Here is an 18,145-nt window from a genome sequence, read left to right as displayed (position 1 = left end):
ATATATATATATATATATATATATATATATATATATATATATATATATATATATATAAGTTTACGTAGACTAGAATTGTGACCAGTATTATAATGCTCCAACATACAACTGCCGTCACAGAGCATGAGTGGTAACAACCCCCTCCTCCCCCAGCGGTGTACACGTGATTGTTCCCACTACCACTATACGTCTGCTGGAGCCACTGACGACCAACACAATGTCCAGAGATATTTCACCGCCGGTCACAGTGCAGGGAGACACATGAGGTACACGGCCAGGCAAACATCTCTCTCTTGCTTCTGTACTCGTTAAAATGTAGACGAGAGAGAGAGAGAGAGAGAGAGAGAGAGAGAGAGAGAGAGAGAGAGAGAGAGAGAGAGAGAGAGAGAGAGAGCGTCATAATGTCCAAACGGGAGGTGGTGTTGGGGAGTCCAGCTCTCTGTCGTGGACAGGCAGATAGTACCTTCCTGGACACGAGAGAGAGAGAGAGAGAGAGAGAGAGAGAGAGAGAGAGAGAGAGAGAGAGAGAGAGAGAGAGAGACTGGGTCGATTGTGCAAACTTATTCCGCGGAGGAGGAGGAGGAGGAGAGCTGCTGCCTCTGGGATTACCGGAGAAAGTAGCCCTGACTGTAGGGGGGCGCGCCCTGGGTCTCGTGAGGCTGGGTATACAAGCGTGAGGCAAAGAACACCCTGGGAAGACCGCCCCTCCCTCGCACACACACGGTGGAGGCTGTCCTGTAAGTGAAAACCTTCTGCAGCAGTACCTACACTCACTGTAGTACCCAGGGCAGTGTTGAGGTTGGGCGGGGGATGCTGATGATCCAACCTTCTACAGGTACTGCCCGCTCTACCTTTGGTGTACAGGCCTCCTCCTACGGGAGTCTACTCCCCATGGCAACACAAGATTATTGCACGCTGTCTACCCACCTGTCTGTCTGTCGGTATGTATATCCGTGCGTATACGTTGCATATCAATTTATTTGTTAGTATGTGCGCGTATCAAACACCTTCACGGAGGTCGGTAGCAACCCCTGTCACATGGAGATGGAGGAGGTGTTAGGTCGTCTCATTACAGAGTGTGGGACGCGACTGGGAGTGTGGAAGGTTTGAGGGAGGCAGGGGTGAGCATCTGTCAGCACCTCCCCAACCCACCTGCCCACCCGGCCCGCTTACTACACTGTAGGCCTGGCGTGAGCGGAAATGAGACTTCCTTCCGCCGTAGATGAGATCAGATGTTCGGGAGCAGGTTGCTCCCCCACGCGAACCCTCCCCTCCCAAGTACACTAGCACAGCCAGCGGTCCAGGGTGGCTGCTGGCTGCCTGTGGTACTACAGCTGTTTTGGGTGGTGGACCAGCGGTAACGCCGCCAGCCAGCCCTCTTTCCTCGTGAGGCGTGAGCCCTTTGATCATAACGGTACAACCTTTGATCAAGACGGTACAACCCTTGATCACGACGGTACAACCCTTGATCACGACGTTACAGCCCTTGATCACGACGGTACAGCCCTTGATCACAACGGTACAGCCCTTGATCACAACGGTGCATCCCTTAACCACAACGGTACGATCCTTGGGTATGATGGCCAGGCCCATCATACTCCAGTGTCGTATCGTCGTGCTTAGGGGATCGTAGCGTAGTGCCCAAGGGTCGTATCGTCGCCCCGAAGGGTCGCACCGTCGTACTGACGAATCTTCTCATTTACGATGTTTATCATACTATACGTCCTCATAACAGGAAGCCTCTGTCTTCCTTTGTTTCGCCCGTATTTCTTACATTCTTTTCTTTGTCTTCCTCGTCTTCCTGCAAGCCACGTAGCACCTGGTGCTGGCAGGTACTGTCATCACCATCGGCTCCGGGCGGGACCCACTATGGTTCTGTAGCCTTTCCACCGTCCTCCAGTTGCGTGTGTTCACCATGCTTTTGTTCACACATGTCCTCATTACCTTCGACATTCATTCGTCTTTGCGTTTTCTTCTTAATGTTGGTATTTATTCTTTATTGTATCGTCCAGATATTTGTGTCATACTCACTGATATCATCACCTTTTGTCTTCCCCCCCCCCATGTGTGCTTCCCTGAAAGCTTGCTTGCTTGCTTGCCTGCTTGGCCTCGATGGGGACTTGGGGTCGCGTCCTGAACCTTTGAGGGAAATAAAACTTTTTTTTATAGACCTTCACATTCAGTTTTACAGATGTCTCCTGGTCGCACATGATCCGGGGGAAAGTTCTCTTTTTTTCCCCACTTGTCTCGCCATATCTTCTTCCCGTCTCTCATTACTGCATGGCAACCTCGGACATGCGGGAAGACAGATATATAGATGGTGGAGGCGTGATGAGCATTGTCATGCATTATCGGAGCGTGGCGGTCCATTGTGTGTGTGTGTGTGTGTGTGTGTGTGTGTGTGTGTGTGTGTGTGTGTGTGTGTGTGGGAGGGGGCGATATATTCGGGTCCGTATCTCGAGGTGTGAGGTATATCATGATGTGAGGTATGGGTGAAATGGCGTCAGTGGAGGTGGAGATGAGGCGCCGTGTGTCAGGAGGAACCGGGCAGATGACCAGGGAGGCAGGCCTCCGGCGTATGGTACGCCCGGTAACGGACCGACGGAAAGCCTCCCTTTTTTTTGACGTAACTACATAACACCGACCACTGTTTCCTGGGAATAATATATGGAACTTGTAATTACGCACCTTGAGCACGACGGTACGACTCCTGAGCACGACCCGTGAGCACGATGGTACGACCCATAAGCAGTTAGGTACTGTTCGAGAGTATGAAGACACCCTTCTTATAAGAAATATTTAGATTTGACAGTTATGTACGTAGGGACGGTATTGGTGACATATCCAGAGGCTATATTTGTAGGTTTGAACATTTGTCTTATATGGTTTGTGAGAGAGAAGTATTGATAACATGAACTAGAAATGACGCTAAAACAGGCCGAGTTATATCTGGGTTTTAGTGAGGTTCTGTCACCTTGGATGTTGTCTGCCTCACACATAACGTACACATGGAGGGTTACTCAGTGGTGGTTGCAACAGATCTTCCCCCGTTAACAGGTAGTTCCCCTGAGGTACATATTCCCTCCAGCGTAGATAGTCCCTGGATGATATGAACTTCCTCTTTCCATTTTCGTTCATGATGAGGTTGTCTTCCTCTGTGTCCCCTCGTTTTCCTTTCGTCAACCTCTCTTTCTTTCGTCCATTTTCTTCCAGTTTTGACTTTCCATCTTCTCCCGCATTACCTCAGTGTTCATTCACGTTTCATTCATTTACCCTGTGAAGTCAGTCAGTGTCTGGTTGATTAATCTCTCTCTCTAATTAAAGAATGAAAGAGATCAGGTGTCGTCCTCCTCCTCCTCCTCCTCCTCTGAGGAAGGTTTGTTCTTAAGTCTTATCCTTTTGGAGGATTATTTTCGTGTCATTCGTGTACCTCGTTCCGTTCCCGCCATGTCACCGTGATGGAGCGCGAGGCACGACTTGAGGAACGGACCGGAGTTGCTTCCGGCCACTGGAATCACAAAGGTGAAGGTTAGTGTGGTGGCTTGGTTCCACCCACCCCCACCCCACTCCACCCACCCGGACCTCAGCACATAACACCTGCGCTGCAACCCTGGGGGGATCCGGGGTCTCCTCCCCAGACCCCTGTGGGTGGGTGGGATGGGTGGTGGTGTGTGTCTCATTACAACCCCCCAGGCCCTCCCACTGTAATAACCTCAGGACCTCGGGAGGGTACATAGGAGTTAGGGGAAGATATAAGTCCAGGTCTCGTGGGAATGACAGATGAAGGGAGGCCTGATGGTGGTGGTGGGTGGTGGTGGTGTGCATTGCTGGGGGTTATTATCATCTGCTGGAGGACAGGAACGAGCAGCCATCATGAGGCCTCTTGATCTCATAAGTGATTGAGATGGGACGGTAATAGCACAAGACACCTCCCTCATTCCCCTTCCACTCTCCCCCCACCATCCACCCACCCTCTGGCACATCAGCCGGCTGGAAAACAAGCAAAGGAAGAGCACTACTCCGTCTGTACACTCTCCTGTGGTCATTTTATTGGGAAATGCTCGTGGGGAAAAGATTTCGCTAGTTGGATGTCGCAGCGGGATTATTTAGGGAGGAGATTAAGGCCTCGCAGTAGAACCTCATGCCCACACAACCCCAGGTATCTAACTAGTACCCCTGGTGTGTAATGAGAACCCCAGGTATCTAACTAGTACTCCTGGTGTCTAATGAGAACCCCAGGTATCTAAATAAGACCCAAGACGTCTCATGAACCCCCAGTTCTATTACAGAGTCCGTATTTTTCCTTACCCCAAATCCAATAAACATTTGCAATATTTATCGAGAAATTCGTACGTTTCATGAACCACTTGGATCGACCCACTGACACTGTGCAGCGTACACAAGGTACGGGTATTACTCCCTGGTGTACATTTTTTAAGGATCGAGTGTTGTGTTGTAGTACATAACGTCGCATTGATTTAGTACACGCAGTTCAGGTTTGGCTGCCGAGCGTACATGTTAGGGGTATGTCTGGGTCACTAGCAAGGCCTGGGGAAAATCTACTTTGTCCTTGGGGTTCGAAGCCTGGCATCTTGGCCGGATAACTGTACCCTTTACTGTTCTTTCTTACCATGATCGCCACCTACCAGCCCCATGCCTCCCTCCCCCACCCACCACCACCACCACCGTCATTACCTGTGTGTGTGTGTGTGTGTGTGTGTGTGTGTGTGTGTGTGTATCCCCCTCTGGGTACATTCGGTGGTAGTCTGTAGCCAAGGAATGTCTTTGCTCCACTCTGCCAAAGGGTAGCGGGGTTAGCTAGCTCGCTAGGTCTACCTCCCTCCGTCGTGCACCTCCTCATATACCTCGTTTTGCTCTGTGCACTATTATATATATATATATATATATATATATATATATATATATATATATATATATATATATATATATATATATATATATATATATATATACGCAGGCATGTGTGATGCGTAAGCCCACCCTGAGTGCGGCTGGACGATCTTCCAGCAGGTCGTGTCGAGGATTGAGCACGTCGGGACGACCCTGAGGGTCGTGTCGTTGTGCTCAAGGGTCGTGACGTCAGTCCTTAGGGTCGCTCAGGCGTGCTCAGTGGTTGTGTCGTCGTCTTCAAGGGTCGTATCATCATGCTCATAGAGTTAAGTACAATGTACACTTTATATATATATATATATATATATATATATATATATATATATATATATATATATATATATATATATATATGATATTTTTATACCTGGTTGCTTTTTCCCGCCTCAGCCAGGTAGCGCCAGGAACGGATGACTGAATCTTTGAGGGAAAAAATCAACAATTGGTTCCTTCTTGTGTATCTTCTTATATATATATATATATATATATATATATATATATATATATATATATATATATATATATATATATATATATTCACGGGGTATTTACGTAGTTATTAATGTTTTATGTATTTAATTCTTCACTCATATAACATCAGACCTGTGTATCGTAATTCATACATTGTTGTGATCTGTTATGGCGAACAGCCCCCGTAAAGACCCAATGACCTGTTGGTGTTTTGCATTCCTTTACGGAAGATATTTTGCCAGACTACACACATACATACACACACACACACACACACCTTGAGCAGCGCGGCTGGTCGAGGCCAGTGGCGGGTGGCGTGTCCTACCAACTGCATACGAATTGAATTTCCAACTTGTTTACCGTAGGGGGAAATATTAATGTGGGTTGACAGGTTATGGTCCAGAGGGCGCCTTGGTGTCAGGCTTAACCCTTGACGATCAACTGGCTGAGACTGTCGCCATCAACTTGTGGAGTGTGGGTTTTAAGATTTGATAAGCCATCACGAAGACAATAATTTATGTGTGTGTGAGTTTCAGACAGAATTGTGGGAAAGTTGGGATGGAACATATAGACGTATACCTTGGTGCACCTTGTGTCAATTCTAGGCTTATTGCAGGGCTGCTGGACTTCAGTAGGCTTAACTCAGAATTGAACTTACCTTAAAGACTGGTCGGGCCTACCACAGGATTTTGAGTGTGGCAGGCTTAGTACCACAGGAGGAGTGGGGGTATTCTCAGAACTATCCCCACCCACCACAGGAGGACTGAGGATGTGCCAGAGATGTCACCGCTGCTGGCCTTGATGTCCGCTGATGTCTCCTCTGGTATCCAAGACGCACCTCAGCAACATTTATGTGCTTCGTCCTCAAAGCGATAAACTCTTGTATGTTAAAAAGTTTTTTTGAATTTTGTTCTCCAGTCCTTGAATATGTGTAGTCCCATGCATGCCCACTTGTTAGTCATTGTAAACCTTCTGAGTTGTTTGTTACGAAATTTGCTCAAAAACCATTGGCGATTCCCTAATAATCCTCTTTGCCTAAATAGTTTTTTTTTAAGTTCAAGGCTTCCAAAATTAGTATACCGTCAGATTGATGTCGTAAGGCCATTAAAATCGTTAGAATAACGTCTTAAGAACATCAAAACCGGTAATAAAATGTTGAAATATTATCAGTTAAAACCGTTGAAAGAAAGACGTTACACCCTTGAAACCGTTAAAATAAAGACGTTACACCGTTGAAACCGTTAAAATAAAGACGTTAGACCATTGAAATAAAGACGTTAGACAGTCGAAACCGTTGAAATAAAGAAGTTAGACCGTTGTAACCGTTAGAATAAAGACGTTAAACCTACATACAACCGTTAAGGTAAAGACGTTAGACCGTTATAACCGTTAAAGGAAAAACATCGGACCTTTAAAAGCCCATTAAAGTGAGCACCTGGGACGAGCGACAGGGAAGTTCCCATTAATGTACATTGTTATGGTACTCACAGTGAGCTAGCAAAGTGAGGTGGAGGAGCCGTCATATATCTTCGTTATGAAAAAGTTTCTAGGACGATCTTGTATGAGGCAAACATATATTCTCCGAGGGAAGAGGTGAGGTGTGTGAAGTTGTTAGCGATATCGTGCTCAAGTGATCATAGTTTAACTCCTCCAGTGATAATAAGTTTGTCCCTTTGCATGTCTGATGCTTACTAGGTAGGGTTCTCTTGAAGGCATTGTGGGCATAGTAGTACCAGTAGTAGTAGTAATAATGCTGCTGCTATTAGTAGCAGAAGTGGTAGTTAGAGTGAAAGCGACACCGTAGTTGTAATTGCAATAGTAATCCGGCTGTCGGGAGTAGCGTTAGCGGTAATGGTATGTAGAACAAAGAGCATTGTAGTAGTAGTAGTAGTAGTAGTAGTAGTAGTAGTAGTAGTAGTAGCGGTAGTAGTAGTAGTAGTGTTCGTGCAGTTATGGAGTTCGATAAGTTACACACCATTGAGAAATGGGAGGGTCATAACGATCGACCCAGCTGCGTTACAATGAACTGGCCGTCCGGCCCTTGACGGGGTAGGGGTGGGGGTGGTGAGGGGGGCGTGGGGGGAGGGGTGGGGGGCGTGGCTCCGTGTACTGTCGCATTATTCATTCACCAGGGTTGGCCCTAGCCTTGGCCACGGCCACGCGCCATCACTACAATGGAAAATTTAACCACCCAGATTTTCCGTCGGGTCATTTTCTATGCCGGAGAGAATTTTAAGTATTCATCCGTTTTCTTTTTGGTGTGTGTGTGTGTGTGTGTGGAGGGGGGGGGGGGAGACTCGAACACTGGATTTTATATTTTGGTTATACCCTCTTGAGCGCGACGGTATGACCCCTGGCTACGATGGCGTGACCTTTGACCTCACCAGAGGGTTGGGAGGAAGTGCTTGTGTCTATAGTGTGAGTCGGAGATTTTTCCCGTCAGTATATTGGTTGTCTGTGTAATTATCGTTAACCGTTGACTAGAATAGAAGTTAATTGGTGTCACAATAAGTCCCAGGCTGCAAAATAGCATATTGTTAATTGGCTAAAACTCGGCTGATGACTCTAATCTCTTTCATAGGGATTGGTGGCCATTTGAATATGCAAACGCGTCCAGATTGGAAGAGTGTTAGGTGGCAAGAGATTTATTATGATCACACCGTGTGATGATTTATATATATATACACACTGTCCATGATGAACTCGTTCATCTTATGGTCAAGGATCAAATATTCAGTGAACGCACGTGTGACCCCAGAATTATTGTGAACATTTGATGGTGATCATGTGGTAGTGATTGGTGGTTAGGTTATAATTTGACGATATGTATATATATATATAAACTCATAAAGGCCAAGGATTCTCACGAAGTCCAGGAATTTTCATGGCAGTGAGAAACGAGAAATATATATATATATATATATATATATATATATATATATATATATATATATATATATATCCCTTGGGTCGTGAAACCCTGATCTGCTTCAGTACGACGGTTCGACCCCTCCTGAACAGGGCGGTGCGGCAACCCTTGAGTTCGATGCTTCGACCTCTGGATACGATGGCGTGAGCTTTGAACAGACACTTTAAGGGTTGAATCAAAAGTCCTCACTTTCATACCCAGGGGTCGTACTCTCGTGCCCAAGGGTCGCACCATCGTGCTCAAGGGTCGTACTGCCTTTCTCAAGGGTTGTACCGTCTTCCTGCTCATGGGCCGTGCCGTCGTGCTCAAGGGTCTAAGATCAATCGTTTCATGGGTAGTTACATTCTTGCCTTGTGAAAACATGAGCAAACGTATGACAGAATTTATTGTGTATTTTTCACAGCTCCATTCCTCGGTCTGTGTCGTTTTAAATATGGCGATGGATGATGATGATTGAGAATGGTCGTTCCAAAGCCTCGCCAGCTGAGGCTTCCCCTACCATACTTATCATGGATTCAGACTCTGTATTTTCTCACTCGTGGATACAGAGGTCCCCCTGTAGCCGGACGCGTGACCCTTGCTGTGTCCACCTTGTGAGTGACAGACATGGGTTGCCCTTCCGTGTATTGGCGAATAATTCAGGCCAGACCCGTTGCAAGGAGTTTGTTTACATTGGTCGGGTACTGATGCTATCGGCTGGCACGCGTTGAACACTCCGCTCTGTGTGTGTGTGTGTGTGTGTGTGTGTGTGTGTGTGTGTGTGATTACTATCTGTGATTATTATGAGTGTGTTTAGGGGAGAGAGGAATTTTACTCTCGTGTTGCCCCCGTCTCTCAATCGTCTATGTGTGTGTGTGTGTGGGGGGGGGGGGTTGTGTTTGTGCTCTTGTGTGGGGTGAGGTGGTGGCAGGAGGGCACACGGCCAGCACCGCTGCCAACCCCAACTCACAACAGTGCCAGTAGTGCCTGCCTGGCACTCTCCATCCCTCCCACTCTACGCGTCTTACTGTGTCACCACTTACTTGTCTGCCTCCCTCTGCCACCTCCTGTAAGCTTTCCTGTGCCATCACCTACTTGCCTACCTTCCTGTGCCAACACCTACAAGCTTCCCTGTGTCACCACCTACATGTCTCCCTGTGCCACCACCTACGTGTCTCCCTGTGCCACCACCTAGCTGCCTGCTTCCTTGTGCCACCACCTTTCCCCCTCTGCCTCCATTACATGTACGGCGCTGTGGTATAAACCTTTCCCTTCTACCATCACCACCAGAGACACCCAGACACAGAGACATTCAGGTCTTTTAGGTATAAGTTAACCAGGGTAAGGATGGATTAGGATATAAGTTAACCAAATTTAGGATGTATCAGGCTATAACTTAACCAGCTGCAGGATGCATCAGGGTATAAGTTAACCAGGATGATGATGGGTTAGGATATAAGTTAAACAAAATCAGGATATGGTGAGGTATAAGATAACCAGGATGAGTCAGGGTATAAGTGAAACAAGAATATAAGGGAGCTGCCTCCCGTCCCCCGGGAACATGAGCCATGGTGCGAGTATTTACGTTAGTTACGTCAGTGTTGTCGTAACGGGCTTCTGGTCGTCCCGGGTCGTATGTCATGATGGGGATGTGATACCTCGGGGGGGTGGGTCATGGTCGAGGCTCGGGCAGTCTCCTCACGATTTGTCCCCTCACGGTGGGTCCTCTCGTCCTCCGTGTCCCCTCACACTGTGTCCTCTCTTCCTCCGTGTCCCCTCACAGCGTGTCCCCTCGTCCTCTGTGATCCCTCACGATTTGTCCCATCCCCCTCAAGAGTGGCATATCAAGCCAGTGCTTGAGAAGGATCCACGACAGGAGACCAGGAGGTCCCTGTTCCCTGACCAGGAAACCCCCCCGTCCTCTGGCTAAGGAGCCCCTTTCTCTTAACCCAGCAGCGTCCCCGTCTGGCTTGTGCGTGTAATTAGAATGATAAAACAATTCGTGTGTTTGTGGAGAGAGTTTTCCACTCGCGTTGCCCCGTCTCCTGTATATACGTACCATGTCTTTACTGCCGGGTGTATACACGCATACACATACCCCCCAGCCTTAGCCAGGTACCCATTTATCGACCAGCTCCGATGGGAGGGTGGACACGTGTGTTGGTTGTGGGCCGATTCCTGCGCCAGAGATTTGAGCCCGTGTGAGTTCGACCCTCGAGCGAGCCCGTGCTGATTCGTGGTCAGCAACGCATGCCACTACACCACTTAGGCCCGTGTGTGTGTGTGTGGGGGGGGGGGGGTTAGTGTGTTGGGAGGGGTTCTTATGTCTTTGGATGGTGCATGACAGGATGCATGTGGCTGTGTCATCATGCGACACAATGACCACCTGTCAGTAGCGTTCATACGTCACTCACCAACGATGATGCTTGGCTCAGTAGCGTAGGTACATCACCCAGTGGCGTCGTTACTTACCTAACCCAGTGGCGTTGATGCTTGGGGGTCAGTAGCGATGGCAGGGGAGTGGTGGTGGCAGCGTCGGCCTGACAACCTTATCTCAGAAGGATGTGACGAAAAATATAACACCGAACCCCCTCTCCCAGGATGAACCCCCTCTCCCACTCTCTCCCAGGATGAACCCCCTCTCCCACTCTCTCCCAGGATGAACCCCCTCTCCCACTCTCTCTCAGGATGAACCCTCTCTCCCACTCTCTCCCAGGATGAACCCCCTCTCCCACTCTCTCCCAGGATGAACCCTCTCTCCCACTCTCTCCCAGGATGAACCCCCTCTCCCACTCTCTCCCAGGATGAACCCCCTCTCCCACTCTCTCCCAGGATGAACCCCCTCTCCCACTCTCTCCCAGGATGAACCCCCTCTCCCACTCTCTCCCAGGATGAACCCCCTCTCCCACTCTCTCTCAGGATGAACCCTCTCTCCCACTCTCTCCCAGGATGAACCCCCTCTCCACTCTCTCCCAGGATGAACCCCCTCTCCCACTCTCTCTCAGGATGAACCCCCTCTCCCACTCTCTCCCAGGATGAACCCCCTCTCCCACTCTCTCTCAGGATGAACCCCCTCTCCCACTCTCTCCCAGGATGAACCCCCTCTCCACTCTCTCTCAGGATGAACCCCCTCTCCACTCTCTCCCAGGATGAACCCCCACTCCCACTCTCTCCCAGGATGAACCCCCTCTCCACTCTCTCCCAGGATGAACCCCCTCTCCACTCTCTCCCAGGATGAACCCCCACTCCCACTCTCTCCCAGGATGAACCCCCTCTCCACTCTCTCCCAGGATGAACCCCCTCTCCACTCTCTCCCAGGATGAACCCCCTCTCCACTCTCTCTCAGGATGAACCCCCTCTCCACTCTCTCCCAGGATGAACCCTCTCTCCCACTCTCTCTCAGGATGAACCCCCTCTCCACTCTCTCTCAGGATGAACCCCCTCTCCACTCTCTCTCAGGATGAACCCCCTCTCCCACTCTCTCTCAGGATGAACCCCCTCTCCACTCTCTCCCAGGATGAACCCCCTCTCCACTCTCTCTCAGGATGAACCCTCTCTCCCACTCTCTCTCAGGATGAACCCCCTCTCCACTCTCTCTCAGGATGAACCCCCTCTCCACTCTCTCTCAGGATGAACCCCCTCTCCACTCTCTCCCAGGATGAACCCTCTCTCCCACTCTCTCCCAGGATGAACCCCCTCTCCACTCTCTCTCAGGATGAACCCCCTCTCCACTCTCTCTCAGGATGAACCCCCTCTCCACTCTCTCTCAGGATGAACCCCCTCTCCACTCTCTCTCAGGATGAACCCCCTCTCCACTCTCTCTCAGGATGAACCCCCTCTCCCACTCTCTCTCAGGATGAACCCCCTCTCCACTCTCTCTCAGGATGAACCCCCTCTCCACTCTCTCTCAGGATGAACCCCCTCTCCACTCTCTCCCAGGATGAACCCCCTCTCCACTCTCTCTCAGGATGAACCCCCTCTCCACTCTCTCTCAGGATGAACCCTCTCTCCCACTCTCTCTCAGGATGAACCCCCTCTCCACTCTCTCTCAGGATGAACCCCCTCTCCACTCTCTCCCAGGATGAACCCCCTCTCCACTCTCTCTCAGGATGAACCCCCTCTCCACTCTCTCCCAGGATGAACCCCCACTCCCACTCTCTCCCAGGATGAACCCCCTCTCCACTCTCTCTCAGGATGAACCCCCTCTCCCACTCTCTCTCAGGATGAACCCCCTCTCCACTCTCTCCCAGGATGAACCCCCTCTCCCACTCTCTCCCAGGATGAACCCCCTCTCCACTCTCTCTCAGGATGAACCCCCTCTCCACTCTCTCCCAGGATGAACCCCCTCTCCACTCTCTCTCAGGATGAACCCCCTCTCCACTCTCTCCCAGGATGAACCCCCTCTCCACTCTCTCTCAGGATGAACCCCCTCTCCACTCTCTCTCAGGATGAACCCCCTCTCCACTCTCTCCCAGGATGAACCCCCACTCCCACTCTCTCCCAGGATGAACCCCCTCTCCACTCTCTCCCAGGATGAACCCCCACTCCCACTCTCTCCCAGGATGAACCCCCACTCCCACTCTCTCCCAGGATGAACCCCCTCTCCACTCTCTCTCAGGATGAACCCTCTCTCCCACTCTCTCTCAGGATGAACCCCCTCTCCACTCTCTCTCAGGATGAACCCCCTCTCCACTCTCTCCCAGGATGAACCCCCTCTCCACTCTCTCTCAGGATGAACCCCCTCTCCACTCTCTCTCAGGATGAACCCCCTCTCCACTCTCTCCCAGGATGAACCCCCTCTCCACTCTCTCTCAGGATGAACCCCCTCTCCACTCTCTCTCAGGATGAACCCCCTCTCCACTCTCTCTCAGGATGAACCCCCTCTCCACTCTCTCTCAGGATGAACCCTCTCTCCCACTCTCTCTCAGGATGAACCCTCTCTCCCACTCTCTCTCAGGATGAACCCTCTCTCCCACTCTCTCTCAGGATGAACCCCCTCTCCACTCTCTCTCAGGATGAACCCTCTCTCCCACTCTCTCCCAGGATGAACCCCCTCTCCACTCTCTCTCAGGATGAACCCCCTCTCCCACTCTCTCTCAGGATGAACCCCCCCCCTCCCCCCCCTCCCCCGACCGCAGCACGTTCCTCTCTGGCGATGTTACTCATGTCGGCCCCCGCGCCGCGCTCTGTACTCTTACAGGAGAAGCGAAGGAGGAGGAGGAGAGGAGTCATTGCTTGGGGGAGGGAAAAACACGCCCCCGAGGGCTACACTCACTGTCTTGCCCGGGAGGAGGTGGGTGGGTGGGTGTACATGAGGAGGACAGGTAACACCAGACCATGATGGTTCAGGAACAGGTTATATGCTCCAGTACGGTACGGTAATAGTATCCTCAACTCGTAATCTATATAGATGGGAGACAGGATGGTAAAGTAGGTCGAGGTTGTCTGCTGCAGGATAGTATGGAGAGCTTATGTCACTCCTGACCAACTTCAGGCTGTCGCATCCCTTCAGATGGTGGAGCCTTGCATCAGGTGTTGTATGTACCTGACCTGAGGTGACCATCCATGCCAGGGGGTCATTCAAGGCCTCCCTCCTGCTTTCTTTTAGGCCAGGGCTATCGAAGGCCACCTCTCACTGATTGGCTAAGATCATCCATAACCTCCCCTCACATTAAGCCAAGGCCATCTATGACCCTCTCCCATTGGTAGGCCAAGGACATCCCCCCACCCCCCCCCTCACATTGGTAAGCCAGGGATAGTGATGGCCCCCATACTTGCACACGGGTTTAGGGTTTCCGTAAGACCAAATGATTTTATGAAAGCAAATATCCTTGGATGGGTTTTGACTAGTATGATATCATACTGCTATCAGAGAGCTCGCTCCTCCAGTGTGACCCGGTGAACAGGGTCTAGCACACCACTAGAGTGCCTCATGCTTTTTTCGCTCCGCACACTAAAGTAGTTTCATTAGGTGGGACTTAGTCTTCATTTTGTCATTCATTGTGGCGGAGAGGACGCCTCCGCACCACCACACAGTCTACCGACGTTCTCGTGGAGGACAGCTCGTTCCCTGGGGTTTGACCACCTCTTTCTTGGGTCGACCTCTAATGGCCTCAGCAGCGGTGCTTGGATGTTATGCACTGCCACAGATAACACGAACCCTCGAGCACGACGATGCTCACAGTGTCGCATCGTCGTGCTCAAGGGTCGTACCGTCGTGCTCAAGGGTCATACCGTCGTGCTCAAGGGTCGTACCGTCGTGCTGAAGGGTCGAACCGTCGTGCTCAAGGGTCGTACCTCGCGCCGACGTTCCTGACCGTGATGCATTCACGGGCTGCCCAGGGTCGAGCACATAGGTTCGAATCCTGGTTGCGGCAGTCGGTCCACAGTCAACTCAGCTGTTCATCCATTGGGTACCTGGCTCAGGCTAGGTTATATATATATATATATATATATATATATATATATATATATATATATATATATATATATATATATATTTTGGGAGCCTTGAAAAATGTGTGGAAGTCGAGAACATTATCCCGGAAAGCAAAAATGGGTATGTTTGAAGGAATAGTGGTTCCAACAATGTTGTATGGTTGCGAGGCGTGGGCTATGGATAGAGTTGTGCGCAGGAGGATGGATGTGCTGGAAATGAGATGTTTGAGGACAATGTGTGGTGTGAGGTGGTTTGATCGAGTAAGTAACGTAAGGGTAAGAGAGATGTGTGGAAATAAAAAGAGCGTGGTTGAGAGAGCAGAAGAGGGTGTTTTGAAATGGTTTGGGCACATGGAGAGAATGAGTGAGGAAAGATTGACCAAGAGGATATATGTGTCGGAGGTGGAGGGAACGAGGAGAAGAGGGAGACCAAATTGGAGGTGGAAAGATGGAGTGAAAAGGATTTTGTGTGATCGGGGCCTGAACATGCAGGAGGGTGAAAGGAGGGCAAGAAATAGAGTGAATTGGAGCGATGTGGTATACAGGGGTTGACGTGCTGTCAGTGGATTGAATCAAGGCATGTGAAGCGTCCGGGGTAAACCATGGAAAGCTGTGTAGGTATGTATATTTGCGTGTGTGGACGTGTGTATGTACATGTGTATGGGGGGGGGGGGCCATTTCTTTCGTCTGTTTCCTTGCGCTACCTCGCAAACGCGGGAGACAGCGACAAAGTATAAAAAAAAAAAAAAAAAAAAAAAATATATATATATATATATATATATATATATATATATATATATATATATATATATATATATATATGGTGTATCCTTCGCCTACGTATATATATCTCGCCTCTTCCTCTTGACTGGGAGTGTACTATTTCAGGTTAAGGTTTGTCAAGTGACATTATCAATGTTGTATTTTCCACCCCACGGGAGAACTAAGGCTGTTCACGTCCATACTGGCTGGCGTCCCTCCCGCCTGGGGCTCACTCTTCCTCCTCTTCCTCCTGCCATATAACTTTCACACTAGCTCTGGCTGATGTCTGCTGTACTCTGCTGCTGACTGTAATCCTAGTGAGCCAGGCTCTAGCCCACATCTCCCTCGTCATCACCACCAATCACTGCCCCAGAAGTAATAGCCAACTTTCAGACAAATTTTTTCTTATTTTTTTTTCTTTTTTCCTAAGGCCAGTAGTCGGCCATTCTTGTCTTGCTCGCTCTCGTTCTTCACAGACGTGCATTCCGTTTTTTATGCCTCCTCCCAGAATAGCATGATATTATTCTTTTATTTTCATTCTGCCGTTTTCTTTTTTTTTTTACTCGTTACTTTTGTTCATGCCTTCATGATGATTGCTTAGAAAATTTAGTTTTTTCGTCCTATTTTTTCTTTCCTGCTGAGCGCACAGTAACCTAACCTCATAACACCATGCTGCACTTATTTTCCTACACCACAGGCCCCGGGTTCGAGTCCTGGATGGGAACACTTGGCTCACACCCAGCCCCCGTAGCTGTTCATCCCTCCCTCTTTCGGTTGTGTCGATGCACGGGTCCCTGACGTAAGCAAGGGGCAGGGTATAGACACACAGTGGCAGGCAGGGTCTTGTAGCGTCACATTCTGCAAGTATATCTCCAGACCGACTAGTGGGTCTCACGTTATGTTGTTTCAGCTGCCGTGTTCGCCAGCTTCTCCTGTGGCATCTGGCAATCCAGTTCAGCACTGTCATGTCCTCATGTGTGTGTGTGTGTGTGTGTGTGTGTGTGTGTTTGTTCTCCTGCTTCCCATGGCAGCTCCTGTTCCTGCCCTTGACCATGTAGACGGGTGGAAAAACTCGTATATTTAATGTCGCTTGGTCTTATCATTTTCCTTTTCGTCTTTCTCTGTTTTCTCTCTTATCTGTGCCCACACCCGGTGTGTATAGGTTTTTACAGCCATCTATACCAAATGTGTATAGGTTTATATAGTTGTTTGTGACATCAGGAGCCATTGATGTCCATAGACCTAACCTTTTCTTTTACCATTGATTTTTGTGTTGTGATATCTCGACCCAAATCGACCCAGCTTAACCTCCACCCGCTTCCACCATGACCCTCTCCCATTGGGGTTGTCTCCTCTTGAAGATGTACGGACGCTTTCCTGTGAGGCATGACCTTTGACCCTGATCCGAAAAGGTCAGGTCGTAGACCAGGTTGTCATACTCGTCGAATGTTGTCGTGCTCAAGGGTCGTCGTGCTCACGTGTCGTACCACGCCGTGCAGGCGGGGCTTAGTGTGCCTGCCTCTGTATGTTGGGGACAGCTGGGTAAATTTCACCCGACACCTTGCATGAAGACGGTCATGACTGTATGTGGGTAACACGATCAGGTCTTGTACTGACACACGAGATGCTACCGTATTAGAACTGGGCTTTTTTCTTCTATCCCAGGAGGGAGTTATAACCCCTTGATGGTGTTCAGTCTGTCTGTTTCTGTCTCAGGAGGGAGTTGTAGCCCTCCTGTGTCTGATGGTGTTCTGTCTGTCTGTATCTGGCCCTGGAGGGCGTTGCAGCTCTCCCTCCCCAGCCCCTGTGTAACGGTGTTCTATCTGGCTGTTGAGTCAGCCGAGGACAAGGGCAGCGTGTGAAAGCCTCGACTCGAAGCAACTACGTCAGTGTTTTAGTAAATGGTTCACACTGACAGCTGTTGACCGTCTTGCGCTGGGCGGTACGGCGGTTTAGCACGAGGGTACGGTCCTTGAGCACGAGGGTACGGTCCTTGAGCACGAGGGTACGGTCCTTGAGCACGAGGGTACGGTCCTTGAGCACGACGGTACGGTCCTTGAGCACGACGGTACGGTCCTTGAGCACGACGGTACGGCCCTTAAGCACGATGGTACGCTCCTTGAGCACGACGGTACGGCCCTTTGGGTACGACCGGTACGACGAGCGTACCGATACAGTTCGTGAGCACGACGTGTCGGTCCGTACGACCCTGGAGCTATAGGAGAGAGTGAGAGAACCCTATGGGTGTGTGAAGACCTGACCCTTAAACTTAGGGTCAAAGGTCAAGAAACTCCTACTCAGGGGTCGATTCCGCCCTGCTAGAAGGGGTTAACCTGGAATTGGGTATTAGTCTACTGGCTGCTGGAAACATCTACCAGGTGGTGGTGGTGGTGTGGTAGAGATGGTGAGAGCAGCGTTGGCTGAGGCAGTGGTGATAATGATGATGATGATGATGGAGGCATCACCATCCGGGCCACTATCTGCAGCTGACGTCATCAGCACCATGACACAGGATGGACCATATTATGTTTACATATGTCGACGTCCATCCTGGAAAAGACGGGTGTGAGACATGTGCGTGTTTGTGTACGTTCAAGTGTTGGGTGTGTGGTGTACATGTCGGGCCAGCAGCAGTGCAGGGGACCTACTGTAGCT

General features: G+C 49.9%; 1 protein-coding gene across 3 annotated transcripts in view; it reads left to right on the top strand.

Annotated features, from left to right (window-relative positions):
• The window catches only part of LOC139754032 (tyrosine-protein kinase CSK-like), a 135,205-nt gene that overhangs the window by 9,371 nt on the left and 107,689 nt on the right, over positions 1 to 18,145 (top strand). The gene's annotated exons all lie outside the window — the stretch shown is intronic.

This window comes from Panulirus ornatus, chromosome 16 (assembly GCF_036320965.1).
Source record: "Panulirus ornatus isolate Po-2019 chromosome 16, ASM3632096v1, whole genome shotgun sequence".
Taxonomy (NCBI): Eukaryota; Metazoa; Arthropoda; class Malacostraca; order Decapoda; family Palinuridae; genus Panulirus; species Panulirus ornatus.
This window is presented reverse-complemented; position numbering and strand designations above follow the sequence as displayed.